The sequence below is a fragment of the Rattus norvegicus genome, chromosome 15 (genome assembly GCF_036323735.1).
Source record: "Rattus norvegicus strain BN/NHsdMcwi chromosome 15, GRCr8, whole genome shotgun sequence".
NCBI classification, from domain to species: Eukaryota; Metazoa; Chordata; class Mammalia; order Rodentia; family Muridae; genus Rattus; species Rattus norvegicus.
Genome location: NC_086033.1, coordinates 107,520,853 through 107,546,606, shown reverse-complemented (window position 1 = coordinate 107,546,606; position 25,754 = coordinate 107,520,853). Strand labels below are relative to the sequence as shown.

Here is a 25,754-nt window from a genome sequence, read left to right as displayed (position 1 = left end):
TTTTGTCTTGTTTGAACTTAAGCAGGTCTGCTGTATGCTATCGGAACCACTGTGAGTTTATATGTACAAGTGCCCCATTGTGTCCAGTAAACACTGCTTCTTTGTTTTCAGTCCTTGTAGTCAGTCTCTGACTCTTACACTCTTTCTGCTTCTTCTTCCCCCAATGATCCCTGAGCTTTGGGTGGAGAAGAATAAGATACAGATGTCCCATTTAGGGGTGAACACTCCGTAGTCATTTATTCTTAGCACTTAAACCAGTTGTTGGTCTCTGTCTTAATTACCATCTATTAAAATAAGCTTCTTGGATAAAGGTTGAGATAAACAAAACTCTATGGATATAATGAGAAGACTTTAGGAATCATTTTAATAATAGTTCCCATTATGAGAGTGCTAGAGTAACTTCTATTCTAGGGCTAGTGTCAAGCTATAGGTTCTTGGGGCCCATTAACTGTCTGGTCTGGATTCCATGTTGTGGGGAGAGCTTTGAATCTAATCTGAATGTGCTTAGTTAGCCCTGCCCATGCCATTGTGCCACTATTTCACCACGCGGCATGTCTTGCCATGCAGGTCACACACACACACACACACACACACACACACACACACACACACACACACGCAGATGGGGGAGAAAAAAAAGAAAGGAAGGAAAACTAAACTAGCTAGCATACTTTCTTAACTTGTGTTTATAGAAGGATTGTTTCCCCATTATATATATTTAAACTCTTTTTGTATATGTATATGTTTATTTATAGTAAGTATATGAAGCAGTAGCTTTTCGTTGTTATTTTTGTTTCCTTGCTTCTTTTTTCTTGTCCTAATAATCTTTTGACCTTAAAGGTTTAATGCTTTTGTAAATGATGACCCATTTTGCTTAGCTTGCAGTTCTGAAGTAAAATGCCTACACTTTGGTCATGTATAAGGAACAAGAATTCATTCACTGCAATTCTGGATGTTTGAAATCCAAACATCAAGGGTGTCAACACCCTTAATCCCTTATACTTCGATCATTCCACAATGGTCTTACTCAATACTATTTTATGGTAATTAAGTTATAATCCACTAATCTAGGGGCATGGCAAAGACAGTAAGAGTCTCAGAAATAGTGTAGGAAGGACATTGGCCTGAAATTTAGAAAATCTATCTGCAAATAGAGTTGTTCCTCCCTGCCCAGGAAAATTGTCAGGATACTCACATCTCTCTTCACTATAAGCTGGAAACATTTTGAGCTGGACCTTAATTCTTGAAGTGTAGTGAAATATCTGACTTCAGCATTTGTAGAAAAAAATAACATACATAAAAGCAGTATTTTTGCTACAAAGAAAATATTATTTTTAAATGCAATTTTCAAAAGATAATCTTAAAATATACACTGAAACTTAAGTGGTAGGTCATTGGATAAAGCTTAATGATGAGTTCAAATGCCAGGAACCACAATAGTCACATGTAACTATGATTCCAATGTTTAGAACACCTGATTACTGGAGCTTCTTGTCCGCCATCCTGTCTCCAAGTTAAGTGAAGAAACTGTCTCAGGGGAATAAGGTGAGGTATGATAAAGCAGGACAGACATTGTCTTTCTTTATAATATCCTCATCTGGCCTTATACAAAAGAACATATGTACATACCTGCACACACAAGTGCTCATATACCACACACATAGAAACACACACACACACACACACACACACACACACACACACACACACACAAAGATATAGTTATATGCATGGTTTTCTGAGTAACACATTAAATAAGATGTGGCAACAATTCTAAGATACTTAATATTGATAAATATAAATACTTTGAGATGTTTGTAACAATCAAATAACATGTGAAGATACACGCATTTCTGAGACAAAAATATTACACAGTCACGCTACCATTGTGGTTTGCTGCTCACTTTTATAGCTGAAGAAAATGCTGAAGTTCAGTAGGAGATTGATGAAATACACACACTCCTTCCCATGGAGTTTGCTGATCATCTAGATCTCACTTACAATTTGAGACTCACCAGTCCCTAGATTAAGATCATCTTCACTCTGAAAGATGAAAATCCTGGCAGCTAAGTGGTGATGGTTGCAGTAATAATTTGGAAATCCTGTGCAGTGTTTAAGTAATTAGAATATATGGCATATTTCCACACTGGATAAGAACAGTGTCATTAATCTGTCTTATCATAGAAAAGGAAACTTAAAGTTGATGTGGTTGAACAAAAGATGTGTAATTGATTAGTAAAACCTAAGAACAAGACATAACGGTTTCTGAGACTCCTTTTCATATTATCTTCCAAATTTAGAAAATGAAACACTTGAATTTACTCATCTAGCTTTCTCTATATAACTTGACTATTAACAAAATTACTTACTGGAGATTTATTTAGACCTTATACCAAAAAAGACAAGCTTCAATATTTCAGCCAATTCTTTCATGATACAGATTTTTGTTTTAAAAGAAGAAAATATTTGCTTTGGTTCAAAGTTGTATACATAAAATCTGCATAAACATGTATGTAGTACCTGTATTCATAATTGGATAAATCATGGTAGCAACCAACATGTCATTCAGTGGAACTATAGATGAGCAAAATGTGGTATATCCAAATAATGGAATAACATTTGTTGCTAAAAGAGATTGAATTACTAAGTCCTGCAAAATCGTGGAGGAACGTTAAGTGGAAAGTATTAAGTGAAAGAAGCCATTTTGAAAAGATTTCTTTTTTTTTTCTTTCTTTCTTTTTTTTTTATTAACTTGAGTATTTCTTATATACATTTCGAGTGTTATTCCCTTTCCCAGTTTCCGGGCAAACATCCCCCTCCCCCCTCCCCTTCTTTATCGGTGTTCCCCTCCCAACCCTCCCCCCATTACCGCCCTCCCCCCAACAGTCTAGTTCACTGGGGGTTCAGTCTTAGCAGGACCCAGGGCTTCCCCTTCCACTGGTGCTCTTACTAGGATATTCATTGCTACCTATGAAAAGATTTCTAATTGGGTGGCCAACTAGACAAGATGGATGAAGCAAAGAAGTGCAGGCTGACAGGAACCGGATGTAGATCTTTCCTGAGAGACACAGCCCGAATACAGCAAATACATAGGCGAATGCCAGCAGCAAACCACTGAACTGAGAATAGGACCCCCATTGAAGCAATCGGAGAAAGAACTGGAAGAGCTTGAAGGGGCTCGAGACCCCATATGAACAACAATGCCAACCAACCAGAGCTTCCAGGAACTAAGCCACTACCCAAAGACTATACATGGACTGACCCTGGGCTCCAACCTCATAGGTAGCAATGAAAAGCCTGGTAAGAGCACCGGTGGAAGGGAAAGCCCTGGGTCCTGCTAAGACTGAACCCACAGTGAACGTGATTGTTGGGGGGAGGGCGATAATGGGAGGAGGATGGGGAGGGGAACGCACATATAGAAGGGGAGGTGGAGGGTTAGGGGGGTGTTGGCCTGGAAACCGGGAAAGTGAATAACAATCGAAATGTAAATAAGAAATACTCAAGTTAATAAAGAAAAAAAAAGAAAGAAAAGATTTCTACTACTCAACTCAGACAATATGCCATTCTGAAAAGAGAAAACTTTGTGGACAGTAACAGAATCAGGAGTAACGGTCACTGCAGAGTTATGGTAGAAAACAATGAACAGATGAAGCATGAAGGGTTTTAAAGGTAAGAACAATTCTGTATGTTTCAGTAAAGTGGATACACTATTACTGAATATGAGGATACATCTGTTAAAACCCAAAGAATGTCCAACATCAAGAGAGTACCCTAATGTAACTATGGGTTCTTGGTAACAATGATGTGTCAATGTATGTTAGTGTATATGGTACAGATAGTAGGAGCAACAGCAACAGCTGCAACAACAACAACAACAGCACGCACACACACACACACACACACACACACACACACACACACACACACACACATACAGAGTCAAACACATGGAAATCTCTGTACCTTCCCCTCTTTTATGAGTAAAGCACCATACACACCACTTGTTACTGTTACATTAAAAGGTAATGGCAAAATACAAATTTTTTAAAAAATATTTATTACATTTGTTCCTGATATACATACAAGCATATATATCTGCACATGTGTGGAAGACACAAGATACGTTACTGGAGTCAGTTCTCTCCTTCCACCATGTGGTAATTAAAGTCAGATAATTAGGCCTGGCAGCAAGCTCCCCTATCTGCTGATCCATCTCACTGGGATCCCATCACTTCATGGGATCTTTGAAAACATAACTTAGTACAATTATGTACAATGAACAGAGATCATCTAACTTCTGTATATTATAGGGAAAATGATCAAAGCATATATTCTGTTTACAAAACTGACAATGTAATTTATTTGAAATTATAGCTCCTGTTTCAAATCCCAGTGCCAGCTCTACTTCACTAACTCATTAGAGAGTTTGTCTCTTTTATAAAATGTGGATAAATCATGAAGAAACCTTAGTTTCGTAGTGTAAGCTAAATGAGCTGAATCTCTTAGATTGACAGCTATCAATCAAAACCATGACTTATGAGTGGAGCGAGCAGAGTCTTCGGGAAGTGCAGCTTTAAGAATCCTTAGCAATGCTGAATGAAATTTCTTTGCTTAGGTATGGCAGTCCATTTGTACATCAGACCTAATGACTGGATCTCCCCCTTGGAATCAAGGTGTGATGTTATTATCAGCCTACTGATGCCTTCCATCTGTTCAATTATATTAGTTTGGGTCGCATAAATTAGGAATGACATTAGGTGCACATTCAAGACTATTTAAAACTACTTTTATATTAAATTCCTTTTAACTATAGTGAGTTTTGTTTTTCAGATTTTCTGATGAGCTCTTTACAAATTGTATCTGGAACCAGATAATATATATATATATATATATATATATATATATATATATATATATATATATATATCATATGTATCATATAATGTAGTGGTTCTTGGATAGTAAAAAGGTAAAAAGACATATAGTTGAATATTTTAATGATATTTTCTAAAAATAAGCACCTGGAATCCGGATTATTTTGCATTTAATAAGTTCATTTTACATTTCATCTTTATATATCATTTGACTCTAAAACAAAATATGACTAAAATATTTGCATTGTAAAAATATTTAAAAGTTATCATTGTCACATAAGTAAATTACTGCCAGCTAAGGACTAAATGCCACAATTAAACCACATGATTTTCAAATTATTTTCCTATTATACAAACTATGATTTATCATCATCCTTGACAGTCTTCAAATACTTGTTTGGTTTATAACTTCTGGAATCCTAAATATTTACTAATTGCTTCTATTGACATTTGTACTTTAAATGAAAATAGTAATTTATAGATTACTATTTGTGTATACATATAGTAATACATATACAGTGTTACGTAAAGTGTCTTACAAATAACAAGTACTATTATATATCCAGATAATATTTTTATTGGAAAGCACATTTTGCTCAATCTCAGCCACAATTTCATTTATACACCCCATATAATTTGATGACCAGTAGGAATATTATGGTTGAACTAGAAAACATGCAGAGAGTGAAAGACTTTTGGAAAGATACAATCACAAATGAGATTTATCTTTCATAGGCCTTGCCACAGAGCCATGTGCAGAGGAGGAGGCAGAAAAATAGTAAGAGTCAGAGGCAGTGGATGATTCCAAGGAAAACATTTTCCAGACACAACAGGGATGATGCCATTCTGAACTCAGAGAGTCTTTGTCAGCATACCAAAGACATATCTAAGTTCAAACCAGGTAAAATTTCAGCAGGGAGAAGTGGGCACAAAATCCCACCCCTAACCGATTAGTTATCTGGGATTGATAGCTCGTGGGAAAAGGAAATTTTTTTTTCCCATGGAATCATCCTGACTGCATCAATCACACTCCGGGGCAAGCCTCATGCAGAGGGGTAGTTAGCTAATATAAAATACTCTTCATCTTTATGTACATTTTTGTGTTGGTTTTATTTTGAGAGTGAGGGAAAAAACACGACATGAAATCAGGTGAATAGGGACAAAGGAATATCTGGGAAGAGTTGGGAAAATGGAAAGGAGAATAAAGTAGGACTTATTGGAATGTTTTAAAAATAAATTTTAGAAGAATATTGTGTTCAGGTTATAGATAGTAAAATAAATGATGGTTTTCTCTATGTACACATGCATCTACATTGTATTAATTTTGTGAATATGATATATTTATATTTACAGTACATGAATTTTATAGACCTAAATAATTTTACACATTATCTATGTTTTACATATTTGCATTATATATAAACATATGTGTATGTTTATACATCCTATTAATTATGTATATATTTAATATATATTAATAACTTGATACACATGAATATTTAATTATGTTTACTTCATATACACAAATTATATATAAATAATATATGTAGACTCAATTTGCATTAGTAAAAAATGCAGACATTTGTCTTGCTTCACATGCATGCTTAAAAATAGTGTGGAATACCAGGTTTTAAAAACATGTTTAGCATAGCCTTCTTTAATTTCAGTTGTATTTATGTTGGTTACATGCACAGAAACTTTATAACATAACATTCAAGTGACTGAGATACAATTTTGAGGTAATCAAATTTATATGTTGCTCTGGTTTGCCATGCAATTTTGCTATAAATGTTGGTATTTATATTATTGGGCAAAAGAAGGGAAGTCATGTTCTAGACTAGCCAAGATGGGAAGCCATGGCTGCCACAAACATCTTTAGCTTATCTTGAGAAAGGTACTCTGGAGCTCTAGTGACTTTAATGCCCTTTCATTATTTACCGGTATTTAATCTGACTTTGTGGTCTGAAATTGACTAGGATTCTTAGACTTCTTACTTTAAGGAAAATCAAAAATACAAAAATTAATGTGTATTTAAAGCCTTGAAATATAACCCACAGCTTTTCATAATTAACATTTACTTTTTTTTACTAAAACAACCACTGTTAGTAAACATTTACAAAATATATTACACATACAGCTTTCCCATAATAAAGAATGTGAATGATATCTTCTCATACTCTTCTATCTGCCTATTATGGGTATTTCATTCCCCCTTTGAAGAAAGATCAGCATCCTCCCTTGTGCCTTCCTTCTTCGTTTAGCTTCTTTTGTTCTATGGAATATAGTATGGGTATCTTGATTTTGTAGTAATATCCACATATAAGTGAGTATATGCCATGCATGTCCCTTTGGGACTGGACTACCTTACTCAGGATGAAATTCTCAAGTTCCTTCCAGTTACCAGCAAAATTCATGCTGTCTTTGTTTTTCATAGCTGAATACTATTCCATTTTGTAAATATTCCTCATTTTCTTTATTTATTCTTCAGTTGAGGGCCATCTAGGCTAATTCCTGTTTCTGGCTATTATGGATAAAGCTACTATGAACATAGCTGAACAAATGTCTTTATGGTACAGTGAAGCATCTTTTGGGTATATGCCAAGAAATGGTATGACTATATCTCAAGGTAGATCTATTCCCATTTTCTGGGAAACCATCAAATTGATTTCCAAAATGGTTGTACAAGTTTGCATTCCCACCAGCAAGTTCCCCTTGCTCCACATCATTGCCAGCTTGTGCTATCTCTTGAGTACTTAGCTATTCTGATGGGTGTGTGACTGAATCTTAAAGCTGTTTTGATTTGCATTTCCCTGATTTCTAAGGACTTTGAACATTTCTTTGCATGTTCATCAGTCATTTGAGATTCCTCCTCTATTAGGAATTTTCTCTTGAACTCTGTAGCCTATTTTTAATTGGGCTATTTGGGTCAAGTCCAAGTGGATCAACAATCTCAACATAAAACCTGATACACTAAATCTCATAGAAGAGAAAGTGGGAAATAACCTTGAACACATTGGTACCAAAGACCACTTCCTTAACAGAACACCAATGGCTCTAGCTCTAAGAGAAACAATTGATAAATGGTACCTCATGAAGCTGCAAAGCTTCTCTAAGACAAAAGACACTGTCATGTGACAAAGCAGCAGCCAACAGATTAGGAAAAGTTCTTCACCAACTCTATATCCAACAGAGGGCTAATATTCAAAATTTATAAAGAACTCGAGAAGTTATATACCAACAACCCAAATAACCTAATTAAAAAATGGAGTTGTCTTTCTTATTCATCAGAATCTCAGCTACTTTGGAACACAATATTCTTTCATTTCAGTGGCAAATACCAACAGTACTTATATGGCAGAAAGTGTCCATGATGCCTTTAGAAACCATTGCTGTTTTTCTCAATTTTCACTGGTGATATTTCTGACTCTATTTCCTCTATCACTTTTTGTGTAGTCTAAAACCTACTTTTTTAAAAGCATGGTTTCTGTTCTTTCATCCCCCACTCATTCTCTGTTGTTGATTTTGACTAACAGCTCCTTATTTTTTTCAAGGTTTTTTATTCACTTTACATCTGAATCACAGTCTTCCTCTCTTCCCAGTTCCACCTTTACAAAACCCTTCTCCCATTGCCTCCTTCTCATCTCCTCAGAGTACCACTCCACCCTGAGACATCTAGTATCAACAGGACTAGGCACATCCTCTTTCACTGAGGCTCAAATAGGCAGTCCAGGTAGGAGGAAAAGGATACAGAGCTTCTAAGAACTGAAAAATCATTAAATACTTAACATATTTTGTTTTAAAGCAGCATTAGACAGACATTACTCACTCATACTGTATCACGGGGACCTTCCTAATATACTTTTCTCATGTTTCTCCATATTCTCTAACCCTTTTTCTGATGTCTTCTTTAAGACATTTTTAAATATTGTGGCTCTTAAGACAGTCTAATCTTATTCACCTGTGTCCATGGTTAAAATTCTCAAATCAAAAGCAAATCATTTCTGTGTTTGTAGTTCTAGCTTAGATCTCTCTTATGAACTTCAAACTTGTATAATACTTGCCTTTCTATAAAAAAATCTTATATCCGTGTTCCATACATATCCAAAATACAGTAGGTCTGAGGCTGAATTTCTGTCCTTCTATTCAAATTTGACCTTCAGTCATATTTTCTGGTTTAGTAAATACAGCAAGATTTGCCTACAACATCAGGTCTAAAGCCTGATTGCTACCCAGAGCACACCTATTCTGTAGTAGTTCCCCACCCTCACTTATCCACCACTCTAGAGCTATTACATACATTGCACAATGGTAGTCTGTCAAACTCAGTATGAATTGATCACTCAGTTTTGCAGTAAACACCGAGATCCCACCATAGTTCCATTGATCCATTACAGCGAAAATATGGTTGATATGACCCTGGCTTCAAATCTAGACATCCCCATAGCCACACTCATTTGCTCATTTTTTTTGTCTGAGGCTACTGTCAGAATATGACACAAATATGTCCATTCCTGCATTGAGCACATATTAATTATTGAATGGACATAAAATAGATTGTTTTATATTGTGGTCTTTAAGCACTGCATGCTCCATGTGGTCCATATGAATCCTGTGATTGTACTTGACCCTTTGTAAGTTTTTTTGATGACTAAGACCTAATGCTCCACTCAGACATTATGTTCTGTTCAGACTTCAATGGTTTGAGAGAGAATTGTGCATTTAGTATCAATTATAAAAAAGATGAGAGAGAGAAGCGTGTGGTCTTAACAGTAAATTTCTAACCATCCCTGACTAGGTAACTACTTACTACCTTCAAGATTTGACATTCCTTTAATTATTTCATAGAGAATGCCAAGGGTTATCTCAGATTTTTCTAGAACCATGTAGCAGGTCATTCTTCAGGTAGACTCATTATTGAGTCAACATTCCTGAATGCTTGTGGTGTTCTGTCTTTGGTTGTGCAAGATGTCCTACCAAGGGTCACACTACACCCAAAGCTTTCTAGAAGGAGGAGGCATCCCCATCCATGCAGCCAAACTGCATTGGTCAGGTTGCTATGCTATCTACCTCACCACATCTGCCAATCAGCGTGGCAGACATTCAGAGTACAGAAACTGTGCATTAATCTGATTAAATTTTAAATGTAGATATTTATATTTAGGTGGAACCTTTTTTCTATTATGGTCAGGAGGAATAAGAGTGTCAGTTGCTATCTTTGGATAATTAAGAACCATTATTCAGATTAAGACAAACAGCAGAAGGATAACTCCCTTTTGGTTTATTATAGTTTCTGATGTTGCTATTGATGTTATCTTATTAATGTGTTATTATACAGGCGTATCATAGTTATCTATTGAGTTGGTAAATAGTATCAATTATTATATTTCCCATTTCTGAATAGTTTTTGAGCTGATGAAACGCTTTAAATATAAATTATCTCACAATGACTTCCTTTGAAAACCAATTAAATCACCAAGGGGATAGCAGTCCTATTGGAAGAAAAAAGTGAATATTTAACCCATGAGGCTGTTTTAAATGATTCGTCTTTTAATTCAAGACTCTCTTACTCTGATTACCTGCAGTAGGCTTCAGACTGATAAAGTCTGTGTGCAGCCTTTTGTATGCTACTGTATTGACTCCACTGTAATTTTCATAAAACTATGCCTGTGGGCCATGCTGAAGTGGTTAGCCATCCACTTCCATTTTAGTTATTTTTTAAAAAGTATTTTCATAGAGGTTCAGCTCCTCGTGTTTAACTATGTTACTGTCCTCTCATGATTTAATTCTTTTAACTTTGGGTAGTCACCCAAAGACTAGTTAGAATTATCCTAAGAACAATTCACTTAGTGAAGAGTATGAAAAGTGATCTGCTAGTTGCAGCAGAATCAATTTGCTTAGATCAAGACACTAGAAAAGAAATAGAATAAAACCTCTTATAAATATTTCCTCAACAGAGGGCAGTACTGTGTTTCTGACAGTGGCATACATTATTCAAGTTGACCCACAGCCATGTTTTTTTCCTGCTTTAAATCCTTTTATTCTCCTAGTATCAGACTATACAGCTAGATCCTTTGTGGCAATAATCTCCACACAGTGCACTTGCCTTCTATGCTTGAAGGCATCCTTTTACTTATCAGGGGAACAGAATCTGCCAAGGAGAGAGGGAAGCCTCCGAGATATCACATCAATGTCACCAGAATGCACTGCTGTGACTTCTTTATCCTTTGGGCTCCTAGAAACTTCAGGTTTGAGGAAACACAATCAGAGAGGACAACATGAATTTGAAATGAGAAAGATCAGAATAGTAAAATTCTCTCCAGGCTTCCTTCCCCAAGTAGACTCAAGTTAAATAAAAAGCAGAACAATTCTGTACCCTTCAGTTGCACTAACCATTTACACAAAATGCATAGATAGGCATTTTCAAAACCCCTTTGGTAATTCTCCTTGCCATATTTCTGTTTTGTTTTATGACATATTGAGTTTATCAAGAGCTATCTGAACGACCTTAGGGAGAGTGGTTTGCTTCTGTGGCTTTACAACTAAACAGAATGCCTACCCTTCCTCTAGAATCTACCAGTAGCTCATAGTAGAATAAGGAGATACAGGGCCACAGAATTTTCTCCCCAATCTATAACTGAGAGACCCAATCTAGTACAGACTCATTGCTGACAGCTGCTACTACTGTGAAATTATGCTTGCAATATCTGCATAATACACTCATGATAGCACTTCACGGCTCTTCTCACTATCATTCAGCTTTTACATCCTTCATGTTCACCTTAATTAGTTTCTGTTGTCATGATAAGGCAACACAGCCAAAGCACCTTGTAAAATAAAGCATCTTTGGGGGGGCTTACAGTTTCAGAGTGTTAGAGCCTATGACCACCATAGCATGGAACATTACAGCAGGCAGACAGCCAGGGAGGCAGGCAGGCAGGCAGGCAGGCAGGCAGGCAGGCAGGCAGGCAGGCAGGCAGGCAGGCAGGCAGGCAGGGAGTTAGGCAGGCAGGCAGGCAGGCAGGCAGGCAGGCAGGCAGGCAGGCAGGCAGGCAGGCAGGCAGGCAGGCAGGCAGGCAGGGAGTTAGGCAGACATACAGGCAGGGAGGCAGGCAGGCAGGCAGGCAGGCAGGCAGGCAGGCAGGCAGGCAGGCAGGGAGTTAGGCAGACATACAGGCAGGGAGGCAGGCAGGCAGGCAGGCAGGCAGGCAGGCAGGGAGTTAGGCAGACATACAGGCAGGCAGGCAGGCAGGCAGGCAGGCAGGCAGGCAGGCAGGCAGGCAGGCAGGCAGGCAGGGAGTTAGGCAGACATACAGGCAGGCAGGCAGGCAGGCAGGCAGGCAGGCAGGCAGGCAGGCAGGCAGGGAGTTAGGCAGACATACAGGCAGGGAGGCAGGCAGGCAGGCAGGCAGGCAGGCAGGCAGGCAGGCAGGCAGGCAGGCAGGCAGGGAGTTAGGCAGACATACAGGCAGGGAGGCAGGCAGGCAGGCAGGCAGGCAGGCAGGCAGGCAGGCAGGGAGTTAGGCAGACATACAGGCAGGGAGGCAGGCAGGCAGGCAGGCAGGCAGGCAGGCAGGCAGGGAGTTAGGCAGACATACAGGCAGGCAGGCAGGCAGGCAGGCAGGCAGGCAGGCAGGCAGGCAGGCAGGCAGGGAGTTAGGCAGACATACAGGCAGGGAGGCAGGCAGGCAGGCAGGCAGGCAGGCAGGGAGGCAGGCAGGCAGGCAGGCAGGCAGGCAGGGAGTTAGGCAGACATACAGGCAGGGAGGCAGGCAGGCAGGCAGGCAGGCAGGCAGGCAGGCAGGCAGGCAGGCAGGCAGGGAGTTAGGCAGACATACAGGCAGGCAGGCAGTAGCTAAGAACTTAGATCCTGACCTATAAGAACTAGATGGAGAGAAAACTAACTAGGAGGAAATGTAAGCTATTGAAGCTCAAAACTCACCCCTATGACATACCTCCTCCAACAAGGCCATTTCTCCTAAACCTTTCCAAACAGTTCCACCAAATGGGGACCAAATATTCAAACATACAAGCCTATGGGGAGCATTCTCATTCAAAACACCACACTATCTCTTCTTCTATGTTGTTCCTTGGGCCTTAATATCAATGTTTCTTTGAGGGTTAAACACCCAACAATCACCTTCTTGATCAGTCATGTGTCTGTATTTGCCACTTCACAGTGTGAGAGTAGGAGAGTAACATATATCTGTGGGTATAAATGTATTTCTAAGGCAAGTTGGTACTGTGTCAATTTAACTGAACAATAGCTTTAAATTACAGTAGAGCCTAAGAGCTCCTAGGCCATGGGTTTTTAACCAGGTTTAGAGAAAGAACCAGGTATGAATTTTCTTTTGTTCATCAGAGTAAACTCTTGATTGACCCTATAACAGTTATTCTACTACTACACGCAACAGTGGGAATGTCTTGCCTGGGAGAATGTTATTAGAGTTCGTAGGGATCTTAACAGGTATGATCACTGATGCCTTTCCTCACCCAGCAGGGGAGAAGTTTACAGCTCTATTCAAGCTTGAAATCTTGCACTCAGGGTATATTGTATCTTTAGTAATAGTATCTTCTTAACTTGTCCTAATGAGTAGCCAAAAGGAATGGCAAGAACTCATATTATTTTGGAAGCCTTTAACAAATCATAGGGAGGTAGTTGATCCCTAGCACTGAGATTCAGTTTACTAACCCCTGGGTGTTGAGTGCATCATTATTCAGTCATGCAGGTTGTCTTCCTTCTAACTCTCATATTTTTAATTAAATTTCAAAGTAGTAGGTTTCCTTATGGCTTTTCCATGTGCCCTTTGTTTTGGTTACTGCTCCAGTTTTGCCTCCTTAATTCCCACATTTTCTATCTCTGATTTATCCCAACCCCAAACACTAGTATCTATCTTTTCTATTTTCAAAACCAGTATACACCACTGAATCACTATTTCAGCCTAGACTGAAATCAACAATGACTTGCCTGTGAATGCCATGTCTTTTCTCCTGATTAATCAATTTGTGTGTGTGTGTGTGTGTGTGTGTGTGTGTGTGTGTGCGTGTGTTCAGTTAACTATTGTTGTAGTTCCTTCTTATATCCCAACACCACCATTTATGTTCTGTGACTATCATGTGGAAACCTGATTTGCTAAAGTGTATGATTCAAATCACTTTGTGAGTAAACAAAAGAGAAAACTCCATGTTACAAATAGATCGGTCATTTTATTTTTTTATCTGCCAAGTAATCATTGAGATGCTATAGATCAAGAGCTGTTCTAGGAGCTCAGAAAGATAACTACAAGAGTTGCATTCCAATACTTTACAACAGAAGAGGAAATGGAACCACACACTTTGACACAAAAGCTGGTAGGAAGTTGTAAATTAAGAAAAAATATGTTCAGTTGACTTATTTAGGAGCATCAAAATTGCTCACACACACATAATTCTGACTCATGTTGTAAGACGAGTACTTATTCTAACTGTAGAGGTGAAAGTCTAAGTCTTAGGAGGATAGTTATTTCCCAGAGTCTACTGGACTGGTAAGCATCAGAGCTGGGGGTGAGATCCAATTTTCAGAATTCTAATCCCAAACCATGTATCACTGAGTGGAGATACATAGTCCTGTATGTATCTTTGGGGGGTCAGGTCCTGTGAAGACTTAATGAGGAGATATTTGTAAAGTTAGACTCAGAAGGTACAGCAAAAGCTTCAATACTCTTAGAGTAGGAAAAAAGACATGAGGATGTCTTAATCTGTAACACCTTCAGTAACAAGTGACTTGAACAGCAAAAAATGCATATTCTCAGAATTCTGTAGGCTGAAAGTCTATCAGGGATCATTCATTCCTTCTCTTGCAAATGTCTTACTTCTACATAGTCCTCATATGGTCTTTCTCCTTCATATATGTCTGTATCCTAATCTCTTTCTCTAATGACACCAGTCATTTAAGATTAAGGTTCATCTATGTAACCTCCTTTCACCACAATAAGCTCTTCAGCAACCCTGGTTTAAGGATATTCTGAAGTAATACAAAACGGGTATCAATATAGAATTTGCGTTGGGAAGGAAAATACCTGAGTTCTCTACTGATGGTTAAGTTCACAGAGTAAAAACAAAATCACATGAACACTCACATGCTGAAATATAGGGCATGCTGAAATATAGGGCAGAGAAAGGTCAAGACCAACTAGGAGTTCATCACTGAGGAAGAAAATATTTGGAAGAATCCCAGCAAAAGGGCCTTGGCTAGCATCCACAAGATATTTAGCTCCAAAAAGACCTTAGGCTTTCATTTGGAAATAATAATAGAAAGTTAAAGCGAGCTTTGAGAAAGTGTTTAAATAGATAACTCATTCATTTAAATTAGCTGTACATTCTAAAAGATATTAACTACCTTTTGTGTAACTATATACTTTCCCATTTCTAAAAATAATATGAATATTTATCTAGGAATTGCAATTAATTTTAGACACCAGTCCTATACCCTTAAAAATTTTTAATGAGACTTGGCACTTACATTCAGTGTCTATATGAATGCTATGTAAAGCTACAGTATATCAGACAACATTTTCCCCTCATTCTAGTAATACTTTAGGTAAAAATTACTTCATGATAAAAAGCTGACAAGTGATAAAAGGATGTGGTTAAAGAGAATCCTTGCAAATACTTGGCAACAATGTAAATTAGTACAGCCATTATGGAAATTAATATGAAGGTTCCTCAAAACACTAAAAGCAATACTACTGTATGATCTAGTCACTTTATATGCCTGAGCACACATCTAAAGGAAATGAAATCAGTATGCTAAAGAGACATTTGCACTCTCATGTTGATTGAAGGATTGTAAAACTATTTCCATGCTTATAAAATGCTTCCCAATGATTTGTGTATATAACAAAATTCAATTTTATGGTCTACCTGTTCATCACATATGAAATGTGAACAAATTTATTGCCCTGTATTACACGAGCTTTATCTAGTTCACATTGAGTGATTGTGTGTGAATCCTAGGAAATAATTTCTGCTTGTTCCACACTGCTGAGGTATCATCATTGCGGATGTGCCTTTTTAGTCTGCTTCGTTTTTATTTTCATGAGGCTATTTACTACTATCCCAGCTGCCAATGCTCTTTTTATTCTCTCCTTCTAGCGTGCTTTCTACCTTGGTGTCAATCCTCAGGGACAAGAGTCAGACTTAGAGAAGTCAGGAACAAACTTCACAGACTCACAATGATTTCTTTCCCAACCACCACACTAGAAGTCTTAGTTATGAGTTAAGCAAAATGAAATATATAATTCTAAAATGGTGATGATTATTTTTAACAAAAAGAATTTTCTATTTCATTTTCCTGTCACTGCACTACTTGTAAGGAGTCCCAAACTGTTTTACCTTCATAGTTTAACCATCAATCACAATTCAGAAGAACCAACACTGGCTACCTTGATTTGATCTGGGTTTTGTTTACATATATTGAGCTAGAACAGCTCATCCTATAAATATGTATAAAAATTTTACATGCTCATCAACATTTTAAATGTAAAAATAGCAAAAATAGTACATGAGCTTGTTTGAGAGAAGACAATAGCAGCAATACGTGAAGTATCCCTGAGCAAGCTCTAGCTGCTGGCTAGCTCTAGCCATCCTCTTGATTGAAGGCTAACTAAACTGTATAGTCCTATCACTTACGTGTCTGCCTGTTGGCCATGCCTTCTCTGGCAATGTAGAAGAATACATAGAGGCTGTTTGACCTCAGATATTCAATTACTGGAACTCTGAACCTGATTACACAACATAGTTTCAATTGTACATAATATTGTGTTTGAGCGAATAACCTTAATTCTAAATGCTGTCACAACTTGCAGATATTTAGATAAACTTGTTATATAAATGAAGTCAGTATTTTTAAATTTATTTAATTTTTTTACTTACTCACTTTACATTACTCTCATTGCCTCCCTACTGGTTACCCCATTCCACATTCCTTCCCCCATTTCTCCATCCCCTTTTCCTCTGAGCAGGTGACCCCCAGCATAACCCACCCTGGCACTTCAAGCTCCTGCAAAGCCAGGTACTTTTTCTTCCTCTGAGGGCAGCAAGGCAACCCAGCTACAAGAACATATTCCTCAGATAGGCAACAGCTTTTGGGATAGCCCCATCTCAGTTGTTCAGGACCCACATGAAGGTGAAGTTACACATATGCTACATATGAGCATGTTCTTTGACTAGTGGTTCAGACTCTGAGAGTCTCAAGGGTCCAGGTTAGTTGACTCTGTTGGTCTTCCTATGGAGTTTCTATTCCCCTCAGGGCCACAGTCCTTCCTCCTATTCTTCGATAAAGTCCCCAAGCTCCACCCATTGTTGGCTGTGGGTGTTGGTATATGTCTGAATCAACCACTATGTGGAGCTTCTCAGAGGACAACATGCTCCAATCTGCAGGCATAACAGAGCAGCATTAATAGTGTTAAGGACTGGTGCTTGCCCATGACATGGGTCTCAAGTTAGGCTGTTATTTACTGGCCATTGCCTCACTCTCTCCATTTCATGCCCTGTGCCTGCATTACTTGTAAACAAGACAAATTTTGTGGGTAGGTTGGTGTTTCTATTGCTCCACTAGGGTTCCTGTCTGGCTACAGGAGGTAGTTGATTTTGGTTGCCTCCATTATCCCAGGTCTCTATCTCATCCTGGAGATGCCCCCCACCCCTCATCTCCTCACCACAGTCAAGTACAGGTTTCCATGGTCATCTAGCCATCTCTCTTGTCCTTCCCCACACCTGATCTTGAATTCTCCATTTCCATACCCATCCCCTTCCCTCCCAGTTTGTTTCCCTCCATTGCCTCTTCTGACTATTTTATTCCATCTTCTAAGTGAGAGTCAAGCTTTCTTGCTTGGGTCTTCCTCCTTGTTTACTTTCTTTGGCTTTGCTCAATGAAGTTAGTATTCTCATTAGTTCTTTTTTTGCATTGTGGTAAGTACCCAGAAGAGCAACTTTAAAGAAAGATTTATGTGGCTCACAGTTTCAGTATATGGTCAACTTGTCTCATGGCTTTGGACCTTTGTTGAGGTAGACAAGATGGTTATTTGAGCACAGCAGAAGAAAGAGGGTTACCTTTTCTCCAGTCACCAAAATAATGCCACTAGATGAGGAACAAACTTTCACCTTCTGAGTCTCTGTTAAATATTTCATATTCAATTCATGAAAGTACATTTATGGGATAAAATGTTGGAAATGCATTCAGGACTATAAAAATAGTATAAATTATTCTTTTGGTAAACGTTATATAGTAAAAACATATTTCCAACACATGCTATTGTAGCTCATGCTATTGTAGCTCATGCTATTGTAGTACAGCCTTGCCAGCAATACTGGATTAGTAAAGCTGGCTTTTTAATAAAAGGTGTTAGAGTATTCAATTAAGCATAGATGAGTTTATTTCAAATTTTGATTTGCTTGTTGAGTTCTTTCTTCTTAAACTTCCATGGACTCAAAGGTGAGGAACAGAACAGAAACTTCTGGCTTTGAACTGTTGCTTTGATCTGAGAAACAATGTTCCTTTGTTAAAATTAACAGCGGGGAGAAAAACTACAGGTGCTTGTTTGGCATGGTCTGTTTGTATTCTACAGCTATTTATCTCTTATGATTGGGACCAAGGGTTAGTAGCTGAGCTGGTAGCTGCCCCTCCTGGCTCCATATCACTGTCCCATCATGAGAATTCTCTTTTCATCGTCCACTAGCCTTATGTGGTAGATGAAGAACTGGATCAAGATAGAAGGAAGACTATACATAGAAAGAGAAGTCAATGACTAAAGATAGAAAGAGGGCACAGGTAGTAGAGGCCTTTGGAGTTGTTACTAGGCCAAAGAAATAAGGAGTGGAAGAGGATAGGGAAAAAGCAGAAATACAGGAGTTATAAAGAAAACATGAGAGAAGGAAGGAGAGAGGGCAAAGGGAAGAGAGAATGGGAGCAGAAAAGGGAGAAAAAAATAGAAAAATCTTAGTAGGTACAAGACTCAAGGGAGAAACTGAGTCAGAAGAATGATTGGGTCCCTATAATCAGAAATTCCTTTCACTCACTTCTAGGGATGTAACTAACCACTTGAGTTGCTTAATGACATAGAGAAGTACTCTAATTATTCTGAAATCATTTACCTATTTACCATATATAGTTACCATTGCAAAGAACTTTCTTACCCATAACAGAGACATAAACATCAGAGTTTCACTAGTAAGTATGACTGACTGATAGGTTTCACAATAAAAGTCAAAGGCAGTGGATCCCAAAACATATTCACAGCTCTGAAAATGCTACCACATATCTGAAGCCAAGCAAGAGGATGGTGTGTGATTCTGAGTGTGGACAGCAATAAGAAGCAATTATAAACAGAAAGGTAGCATAGATTGAACTCAAGCTATGTGGAGTTAAAGGCTCTGCTACAGAGGTTGATTCCTAAACTGCTGTTTTTCAAAAACAGCTAGAAATTATAATTGTATGTGAGTTCTAGGTTTTAAGTGGAAGGACAAATGACTTTAAAGAAAAGAATAACCAGGTTAAGGTAATTAGTAGGACCTGATAATTTAATATATGCAAGTAATAACAGGCTGTTTTAGTGTGTGTGTGCTTGTGTGTGTGTGTGTGTGTGTGTGCATGTGTGTTTGCATGTGCATATAGAAACATATACAAATATGCATACTTGTTGCATTCACATGGGTGTTCACATGTGTTCATCTGTACAAACATGTGGAAGTTAGAACAAGCAATATCCCTACTTTTTTCCTTATTTTCTCAAGACTGTGTCTCTTGCTGAACAGAAAAGCCTTTTTGAGTAGGCTGGCTGGCAGAGAACTCTTGAGGTTCCCCGACTCTGCCTCCACCCATTCTGAAGTTATAGACATATACCTCCAGGAGTAATGTTTTGAGTGATTATTAGGGATTTGAAATCAGGTCATCATGCATTTTACTTAATGAGCCAACTCCACAGATCCAAGAGGCTGATTTTTGATAACCTTCCCACAGTGACACTTTCTTCAGGACATAGACCAGTAATCCTTTTCAGAGATTTTTTTGTTATTGATAATTTTTAAAATTGTAATTAAATTACATTCTTTCCTTTCCTCCTACCAAACCCTACCATCTACCCCTTCCCAATATTTTTCAAATTCATGGTCTCTTTTTAAAATTATTTGTTACTGTATGTAAATATGCATTTGTTTTATTATATACCCAAATATAACCTATTGAGTCCAAATACTCTTATTAATGTACATGTTTTCAGAGCTGATCATTTTTCCTTCACAAAAATTGACCTGGATATTAGTTTATCCCATGAATGAAATTTTACTGTTTTTAGTCTTTCACTTTTTTTCTCTGTAAACTGCCAAAGCCTAAATCTATAATGTATTTAGTAATGATTTGTGACATACAGTCAACCCGAGAGCTACTGAAATGAACAATAGACATTTTTTTATCCCAAACCTCTTTGTTTTATTTCCCTTTTTTGTAACAATCTGAGACAATTGAGTATGGATCAAGAATCAGAACTCTACTTCCCATGTAAGGATTTCATTTGACATTAGGAAAATCCTCTTATCTCAGCAGAATTTCCAAGTTTGATGCCACATATCTCAATTACTTTGTTATCCTCTTACTTAATCAAGAAGAATTCTTCTTAACTCTATAACATTAATAAGACAGTTTTTTGATCAAATGTTATTTTCTGGGCAAACTTTCTTAGTAAGATTACTTCATTTCGTGCTTTATATTCTTATATGTCACAAAGGAAAATATTTTTAAGGTTTTTATTTTATTTTATTCACATTTTTAATAGTATAATATACTCATTGTCTAGGGAAAGTAAGTAATATTCTAGCTTTATACTTATATACAAGTATACAAACATATTAAGTAGATATTTAGGGAGTTTTGCTACCTAATTTCCTTAGTTCATGCACATTTCAAGTACTAGAGAATTTTGGCAGTGTTTTGTATGTTGTAGTGTATATTTATCTTTATTTGAAGTCGACCATGAAAGTGTTCAGAATGAATGACAATGGGCAGAGGAGAGGTAGCAAGCCCAGAGACCTTGGCCAGATGATGGTCTTAGGATTTTTACATTTCCCCATGTCACTTATACTAACCTATTCCAGGGGCCAGCAGAGAGATCTCACACTACAAAAGGTCCTCTTGCTAGCCAGAAGATGTTGGAGAAAGGGCTTGGATGAAATTGGGAACTGTGAAATGTTACTGAAAAAATAGATATACTTGTAAAATCACTCACCTGAAATATCGAACAACTTCTAGACTGCTAAATGTAGAGAGTTGTAGAGAAGTAAAATGAAGTTACTGAATTTAATAAAAATTGCAATTTAGAAGTATTGGAATGTCTTAAGTATAAGGGGACTGCAAAATTGTCAGTGCTTTACTGCCCCAACACTTGATCCTTCCTGATGGGTTTCAGGGCTTCACATCTTAAAATATGACTGTCAACTAGTTTCTGTCCCAGCTCCAAGAACCTTGTAGAATCTTCTCACTTAATCCCACAATTGCTTCAAGTAGCATCATACCCACACTATACTCAGGGAGCACAGTTTGAGGAGGTTTTGTGTTCATCCAATAAGGCTAGCTGGGAGCAGCCAGAAATGGAGTTTAGAATTGCTTTGCACATCTCTAGAACATCTCAAGGTATATATAGGAGTAGATAACTCCATGTTGATCCCAGAAAATAATTTTGCCAATATTTTTAAATATTTCCATTTTGAATTTATTTGTTTGCTTTCTTGTTGTATGTGGCTGTTTGTGCATGATGGACACATATTGTGGAGGTCAGAGAACACCTGGCAGGAGTGTTTCTCTCATTACACCTTTTGGATCCTGGCCTCTAATTCAAGTTCTCAGGCTTGGCAGCAAGCACGTTTACCCACTGAACTATCTTGTGTCCCTCTATTTATCAGGAAAAAATGGCTTATGAATGAAAAACCAAACACCTTTCACATCTTAACAAAAGCATAGATATGTACTTTGGCACAAATATGAATAACAAATCCACATTATAATATGAAAAATGTAGACACTCTAAAGATTTAGATCTAACTGCTCTTACTTATTCTTTACCAGTTTTTATCAGAGTCTGATTCAAATTCAAGTTGTATCAAAACCACCTTGGATCACTATCAAACACTAATGGACCCCAAAACCATTTAACCAATGTCTGTGTAGTAGGACATTAGAATATACATTTTAACAGTTTTGAAGAAGACACAGTGAAATTCCCTAACAGATATCTGAAAACAAGGGTTTAGTTATGGAAAGTGTATATTTTGTAACTTTACATTTAATTCTAGAGTAGACATGAGAGTTAAAAGAAAGGTAAATAAAGCCAGATAAGAACTTTCTTAAGTTCTAGTTCCTTCCTTCATATACTTGACTGACTGTGTTACAGAAGTTAGGACCAGCTAGATTCTTTATTGCTGTTATTCTTATTAAATATAATTAAAAATAAAGGAACTCTTGGGTTATAAACAAAAAATATAGACTTAAGATAACATAGGGGAAGAGTGTTAATGTTAAACAAACAAAGCTTGGAACATTTAAGATTAGAGAAATCTAAAGGAAAATGGAAGAAACAGAATATTTAATTTAGCCCTTCATATAAGGAACAAGTTGAAATAATTATAAAACTTGGTTATGGAGATGACTTGGAAGTGAAAAAACATGGATCATAAACCTGCTGACAGCTGACGTGTTCTGGGTCATGCAGGCACAGAACCAGGAGGAAGCAGTCCATTTCCTGCCAGTCACAGGAGACTTTCAGGTTTTGGACACATCTCCATCTCACTGTTGCTCAGGACTGGCTCCTTCATTCACATGGCTTTTTGTCCCCAAACCCTAGTACCATATATACTACAGCAGGGTTGCACACCCTGAAGATCCCATAACTTCCTCAAACAGTGTAAAACAACTAGAGATAAGTGTTCGAGAAGCATTGCTCATTCAAACCACCACAGTGGCCAATAGGACCGAGAGCCTCATTGTGTTTCCTGATTATACATTTTGAGACAAATGGAACAAATGGAAATGGTGAGTTGCTTAAAGAAAGACAGGGATTTCTTAAGTAAGAAAACTACATTCCAGACACTAGTTTTTGATGTTGAATTAAATTGTGCACATTCTGCACGTGACAACTTTAATGCGGTATGAGGAGAGTTATAAACCACAGAGATCTGTGACTTATGGTAACTGAAAACCCCAAAAGAAGATATATGTGAGACAAAATAAAATTGGACACATGTCATACTCTAGGGGGAAAGAAGAGAGCCTTATAATAAATAGCAAGAAAAGTGGTTATAGTCAGAATGAAGACAACAACAATGGGACCTGACCTTCTCATGTCAGAAAGCATCCTGGGCAAAGAAGAATACAAGAGTATTCCAGAACAGCCTGAGTAGAACTGCTGATACTTTCAGAGCTGAAATTCACAGCCTTCTGCTTAGTGTGACCAACACAAAATGGAATTACGAGAAAAATGTGCTCTAAATAAATTTAATTAAATGTCTGCCTCTCTTCCCCCATCTCTCTGAGAACAACATGCCTTAGGTTTCTAATAACTTAGCACAGGCCGCAGATCTCTGTGCTTCTAACTCTCCAACTTCACACTGTGTTCTATTAGATTTTGGGTTGGGGTGTCCAACTTGATCACATTCAATGTAAAGAAAAGAGACAATCATATAACATCCAAGTCACATTTAAGAAATCAATTTTGTCTCTCTGAAAACATTTTTAATAAGTTAACTAATCACAGCATTCTGTCTTAAGATTGCTGCTTTTTCTTTTACCAGCGGACAGTTCAGAATTTTCCTTGGAGTTCCTTACACAAGTGTATTAATTTATGAAGGAGGGATAATAATTACAGTGCCCTCCCCAGTAAATTTTTCCACTCAGAGTCCTAATTACCAGCTAGTTGCTCTAATCCAACAGAGGGAAATCAAAATTGAGACATTTTAGCAACTTTAATTTAGCTGGGTGTTTTGCTGAAATCAGTGAAGCACAAGTGAATTTATGCTAGGCTAACAGAACCACCCTGATGATCTGCAAAGAAGAAAAAGAAGCTAGCCCCAACTAGATATTTCCCGTGTTTAAACTTCTTGGTGTGGAGAGGTGAGTAATGTGGTGAAAGGGACAGAAAACCCATTAACAGCTCCACACCATGTGGGCGGTAGTGCGAGGGCAGTGGAAAGTGTGTACGGATGTGTGTGTGTGTGGATTGATGCTGTGAGGTGGGGAGGGCAGCCTGAAGAGAGCACACCATGTCTCAGGATGAAACACAGACTGACATGCTTTGATAAGCAGTCAGATAGCTGAAAGCACAGTTTGTTTCTATTGAAGAGCACATCCAGGAGCTGGAACTGCTCTGTTCTTCATGAGATAGTAATCAATAGGAAAGCAGATGAGTAAAGCTGCAATTAAAATACAGAATATGGGGCCAGAGGATAGTTCTGTGAGTAAAGTGCTTACCCTAAGCCTGACAACCTGAATTCAATGCCTGGAATTCACATCGTTGGAGGCAGCAATCTTGAGACAGAGTGCTGTGATTAGTTAACTTATTATTTTCTGAGTTAATTTATTATTTCTCCACATGTGTGCTGTAGCACATATATCCCTTTTCTTCCCCTACAAGTAAATGAAAAATGTGAAAAATTAATAGTTTAATGAATATAATAATTAAAGTGAATTGTCAGAGTGATATATTCTATAGGAAAGGCACTGAGACATAAGCCAAGTATCATAACTCATTGATATGCTAATAATCACAGACATTGATGACCATGAGACTATGTGGTTTTCAGAGTGCCCTCATAGAGATGGTAACTTCTTTGATGAATGCTTTTATAAAGTGAAAGTATCACTCAGCTGTGTCTACTGTATACTTACAGACAGTATGTTTTAGGATACACTATAAACTAATATCTTGACTTTTATGGATTTTTGTTTCATGAAACTTCCAGAATACTTGTTCTACATTTTAAGTAATCCAGTAAAGCAGTGGTTAAAGTTACACTTATAATTCTTTAGATAATATGTAACATGGTGTAATGGAAAACAGAGAACAGATTAGGAGAGGATAGAAAGCATCATATAATGTATGGTTATTGACCTCCCTGACTTTCATTTCCACAAAATCCATGAAAGGACAATTGATTTGTGTGTGTGTGTGTGTGTGTGTGTGTGTGTATTGAGGTTCCTAAAAGATATAAACTGGCACCGCTATCTGCCTTCCAGAAATCTTACATAATTTCCATTTGTTTTAATATCAATTACTTGAAAAAACAAGAAAGAGGAACAGGAACAGGAGGAAGAGGAGGAAGAAGAAGAAGAAGAAGAAGAAGAAGAAGAAGAAGAAGAAGAAGAAGAAGAAGAAGAAGAAGAAGAAGAAGAAGAAGAAGAAGAAGAAGGAGGAGGAGGAGGAGGAGGAGGAGGAGGAGGAGGAGGAGGAGGAGGAAGAGGAAGAGGAAGAGGAAGAGGAAGAGGAAGAGGAAGAGGAAGAGGAAGAAGAAAAGAAGAAGAAGAAGAAGAAGAAGAAGAAGAAGAAGAAGAAGAAGAAGAAGAAGAAGACAAAAGACAAAAGACAAATTACAAAATTGTATTCTGCCTGCCCCAGATCTATATGTTGTAGTCCCAGCTTCCAGTATCATTGTTTGGGGAGATAAGGCTTTAACTCAGCAACTCAGTTAAAATAGAATAGAAAGGCTAGACCCTATCCAGTTCAACTGTTTTCTTTATAAGGTCAAGGAATTGGGGCGATCAGATGAAGGCAGAGAGATAGCAGCCATCTAGAAGTGAAGGCAACAAGCTTCAGGAGGTACCACACTGCCTCACCTTGGTCTTAGACTTCCACCCTGCAGAAG

The 25,754-nt window shown here is 37.8% G+C and overlaps 1 protein-coding gene across 8 annotated transcripts in view; it reads left to right on the top strand.

Annotated features, from left to right (window-relative positions):
• Nucleotides 1-25,754, top strand: part of Fgf14 (fibroblast growth factor 14) — a 643,687-nt gene that overhangs the window by 539,880 nt on the left and 78,053 nt on the right. The gene's annotated exons all lie outside the window — the stretch shown is intronic.